Source organism: Morone saxatilis, unplaced genomic scaffold (genome assembly GCF_004916995.1).
Source record: "Morone saxatilis isolate NCDOM2014 unplaced genomic scaffold, NCSU_SB_2.0 Contig8, whole genome shotgun sequence".
Classification (NCBI taxonomy): domain Eukaryota; kingdom Metazoa; phylum Chordata; class Actinopteri; family Moronidae; genus Morone; species Morone saxatilis.
In genome coordinates this window covers 27,034,992-27,040,214 of record NW_023340257.1, presented here as the reverse complement: position 1 = coordinate 27,040,214, position 5,223 = coordinate 27,034,992, and the positions used below count along the sequence as shown (strand labels likewise).

Here is a 5,223-nt window from a genome sequence, read left to right as displayed (position 1 = left end):
TCACGCAGAACATTGACCATTTATAACAAAAACATTACTGCAGGGGTTCGCCTACACTATTGGACTGTAACATATGTATTATTATCAAGCTTGATTAATCGGATGTATTGACTGGCAACAGGGGGTCAATCTCCCCTTGCCGTAACCTGGGGAGTTATGGTTGTTGTATAACGGCCCAAAAAGTGTTTTTTCATTGCAGGGGGGGGCGCTATAGGCGGGGGAAAAGTTGCGACAATTCCAAGGCCCATAACTGACAGGGGCGGGGCCCCAAAAAGATAGGGGTAAAAAACTTAATATAAACATTATGAAACCATCATCATTCCAGGTACGTTATATTATTTCATAAATTATTAATAATAAGAATCAATGTGATTCTCATTGTTTATTAGCCTGTTTTTGCCAGTAAAAGTAAATATCCCATTGACCAAAAAGTAAAACATCCATATTGGGCCGACCACCCCCCTGTATCTGCATGAATGCGTTTGGTTCCTGCCTTAGCGGCACACAGTGGACGTGTTTAGTTTCAGGGGTCAGGGGTAGATGCGCCATCGCGGCCAGAATACAGCGATCACAATGTCTAACTAGTAAATCAAAATCTGGTTTTTTCAAAAAAGGGAGAGAAAAGACGAGAGGAGACACAGGACAAGGAAAGGATGTCCAAAATCTGTAACCCAGTTTTTCACTCCAAGAAACGGTGCTGTAGCCTTAGGTCTGTGAGTGCTATTAACCATTAAATCATTGGTCCCTGGGGCCCCTGGTTTAGCAGACTGTATACAACAGGATGGTCAGCAGCAGGGCCCCAGTCTCCCATCACTGTACCCCTCCCTGTGCCCAGTGAAGAAGTTGCATTCATTGCAGGAGTCTGGTGGGGGATTTCTTCGTCTCTCTTGCTCTTTTTACCTTACAAAAAAGAAAAAGAAATATTTGATTTAATGGGACAGAAATTCAAAACATTAATAACAAGTTATTTTTCTCACATAATGATCATGATAAAGATTAAAATAAAAACAACAACCTACAGTTCTTACTATGCTCGGCAGTTTGGAAACAGGTGGGGTAGCTTACCTGAGCAGCATGTGAAATACAGGAACAATATGTAAAATAATCCAGTTTTGATACGGTTCCATTTAGGATTGCATACCGTATGGCAATGGACCATCTAATAGATACAGACGTCTAATTAGAGGTTGATGTAAAGGCTTATTGACTGGACAGTTAGCGTCCTATTTAGGATGTTGTGACAACAGCTGCGCACAGAGGGGGCCCAATTAGATTTTTTTGTCATGGCCCCAAAATTCCTGGCAGCGCCCCTGTTTCCAGGACATTATTATTATGGTGTAAAAGTTTTGACCATGTTGCGTTGGCCTTTTGACCTTTTGGGTCAAATTTCCTGAGAAAGCGCATTCACAAGAATAGGACAGACGAACGGACAACCCAAAAACGTAAAAAGATCCATAAGATATGTGAATGGATACGTGACAACGTAAAGTGTGTATGGAAAATTAGTAGTAAGGGAAGTGAATAGCTTAAACATTGAGAGCCAAAACTATATATATGTATATATATATATATATATATATAAACAATTATATACCAATACTATGGTTTTCCTGGGGAAAAGATTACTCCATTCTCTATCAACATTTCTTGTGTTCTATATCCATTGTAAACCAATAATTCACATTGTTTTTCATGTGGACAGCATTTCCCAAGAACGTGTTCTTCATTGAGTGATAGTAAGAGACTGAACTCTGGACATTACTTTCACATATCCTGCAAAACAGTGACACACACCATTACCGGTATTAAATGAATTTCTCTGGGTTTGAACATTGTTGGAAACATTCGGGATAAAACTCAATACCATATAGAACATAGCTCTAGAGGTTATACACTGTTTAATGAGGAAATATTACAGATTATAGATTTAAAGTTCAGTGATAACTTTATTTCCTTGAAAGGTCATAGATCTTTAATATGTTTAATTGTCCTTGAGAGTGGACAGTGGGGACTCTGACTTGTGATTTCCTCATGTTTACTGTATCAGTTCACAGTAATGAGCCCCAGTGGACCTCCTCTCTTCATCAACAGCAGCTATTTCCATCTGTAACACAACAAGGCCAGACCCCAGAGGTGTCTGTGTGGACACTTGGACACTCTGGAGGCTCTAACCAGCTTCACTATCAGGCCAATTAGCACACAGGGAATCATGGGAGGTCACTTTCTGTCGTGATGGTTACTGAACAGAGAAGCTTCAGTCCTTTGCTTCTGGTGTTTATGCTCCACACGAAAGACAGTAATGTTTAGTTTGGTAGTTTCTCCCACAGGGGTTTGGCAGCAGCCACCAAACAAATGTTTTACTTGGAGATTAAAGTAAGAAAGTAAGGAGAATGGCTCTCACAGGAAACTCAGAAATTTAGGGTTTTAAGGGCCAATAAAGGTTTTTTTTTGCATGTTTTATCCAAATAAATACTAATCCTGTTTACGTCTTATCCCTGCCAATCATTTTCCAAATCATCATCAATTCAATCAATTCATCAATAATTTCTCTTTGCCCTGAACAGTACCGTCACATTGCATAAATCAAGATGTTCCTTCACGCAGCTGTTTCTCTCAGCTTTCGTTTCTCAAAGTCATTTTCTTGTAAACATTGTACCGACATCCATTTTCAGCCACTATTTAAGCAACTACTTTGAATTTAGAAATCCACAGATGATTAGTAGGCACTGTGATCTCTGACCATATGATATCGCAAAACTATGAAAACCGTACCTGTACGGTTAAAATAAATTTTTTTGGGCTTTTATTCCTTTTATTTGACAGGACAGCTTGAGAAATGGGCAGAAAAGTTGGGATCACATGCAAGCAAAGAGCCACAGGCCACTGCAGCAAGGACTACCAAGGGCGCCCCACTTGTACAAAATTGATGATATTTATTCTACCAAAAAAAATTCTTGGGAATTTTGGAAATTAAGCAGTGTCCTTCACAGTTTGTACATTGCCACTGATAATTGGTAAATTCATTACAATAGAGTAATGAGAAATTTTGTCAGGTGTCAGTTAGGACACATTTTGTTCAAGGTTCCCATGGAGATTGTTGGTTTATTGCTAAGAGATTTGTCAACCTGTAACTATCACCATGCCAATTTGTTTTTATTTCTTTTAAGTGAAATTTATCATTTTCTCCAGGTGGCTGAAGTTATGCTGTAGCTCCCTGCTTCATTAAAACCTATAGTGAACCCATAGAGTAGACAGGAGCGCTCATACAACAACGTGCTGCGGTAGTGCTTGATACAGCTGCTGGTTTTTGTTATGGATACAGGCAGTCTGGTGTACATCCGAGTTTGCTTTTTGTCTGGTCTGTTTAGACCCAGAAGAAAAAGGGTTAAAATGAAAGGACCAAAGACTGCGAACAAAGAGTGGTTATCAGAGTTTGTTAAAGATGCTTCCACACAGCTGTAAAGGAACACTCAGAGATTATATAAAAAGTAAGAATAAGAATAAGAATGATGACAACTGTTAACTGTCATATGTGTGTTATATTGTAGAGGACAACAGATAGCAAGATATAAGACATGACGGCTATGTTTAAAAATTCTATATTTCCATATTTATACACACAAGAAATCTGCAGGAAACAAAAGGGAACAGAAACAGTGTGAATGTCGAGAGGGAACTGAACCAGAAGCATTGGAAACAACCTCTGTACTATCCACAGTTTCATTTACAACAGGCTGCCACAGAAATATGTATCATAGTTCATTAGTAAGCTTCTGTTATACAGATAATCACAATGAGCAAAAGATTACAAGTAAAAAAAAAAAACAAATAATAAAGACATTGATGATGATGAAATATAATTACAGCGTAATAAAAGTCTACACACCCTGCTTAAAATGCCAGGGTTTTGTGATGAAAAAAAATGAAACAAAAAAAATCATTCAGAACTTTTTCCACCTTTAAGTGTGACTCTACGTGAAACAATTCAATGAAACAAACTGAAATCCTTTTAGGTGGAAAATTAAAAAATAAAAAACTTACAATAAGCTTTGCATAAAGTGTGCACACCCTCTTATAACTGGGGATGTGCCTGTCTTCAGAATTGACCAATCACATTCAAACTTATGTTAAATAGTAGTCAGTACACACCTGCCATCATTTGGTGAAGTGACTCCGATTATCCCAGAAAAGTTAAGCTGTTCTAGTAGAACTTTCCTGACATTTTCTCAGTTGCGTCTCAAGCAATGGTCCGCAGAGAGCTTACCAAGCATCAGAGGATCTCATTGTTAAAAGGTACAGTCAGGAGAAGAGACAGAAAGAATTTGCAAGGCATGTAGATATACCATGGAACACAGTGAAGACAGTCATCGTCAAGTGGGAGAATAATATGCACAACAGTGACTTACGAGAACTGGACGCCCCTCCAAAATTGATGAAAAGACGAGAAGAAAATCTGGTAGAGGAGTCAAGAGGCCTACAGCAACATTAAAGGAGCTGCAGGAATTTCTGGCAAGTACTGGCTGTGTACTACATGTGACAACAATCTCCTGTATTCTTTATACGTTTGGGCTATGGGGTAGGGTGGCAAGACGGACATCCAAGCCCGGCTAAATTTAGCAAAAAAATACATGAAGTCTCCCAAAAGCATGTGGGAAAATGTGTTATGGTCTGATGAAACTAAGGTTGAACTTTTTGGCCATAATTCCAAAAGGTATGTTTGGCGCAAAAACAACACTGCACATCATCCAAAGAACACCATACCCACTGTGAAGCATGGTGGTGGCAGCATCATGGTTTGGGCCTGCTTTTCTTCAGCTGGAACAGGGGCCTTAATCAAGGTGGAAGGAATTATGAACAGTTCCAAATATCAGTCAATTTTGGCCGATGTGCCATGCTAATTGACTCCTACCCAAAGTGCTGTGATAAAATCAAAAGGTGCTTCAACAAANNACACTTATGCAACCAGGTTATTGTTGCATAACATGATTTACATGATTTATCTTTGTCTAATTTTTTTACATCACAAAAACCTGGGTAACAGGGGTGTGTGGACTTTTTATATCCACTGTAACTGTGAATCAGCATTCCCTAATTGATAATCTAGTAAACTTAAACTATTCACAAAACTCTTTATTTAATAATTTTTTAGTGGTGAATATATGATTTGTACCCTTATTATAAAGTGTTGGGGTTGGGTTTGTTGGGTTTTTGTATGAGGATGTG

General features: G+C 38.6%; 1 protein-coding gene across 1 annotated transcript in view; it reads right to left on the bottom strand.

The window, feature by feature from the left end:
- The window catches only part of or128-10 (odorant receptor, family E, subfamily 128, member 10), a 12,379-nt gene that overhangs the window by 945 nt on the left and 6,211 nt on the right, over window positions 1–5,223 (bottom strand).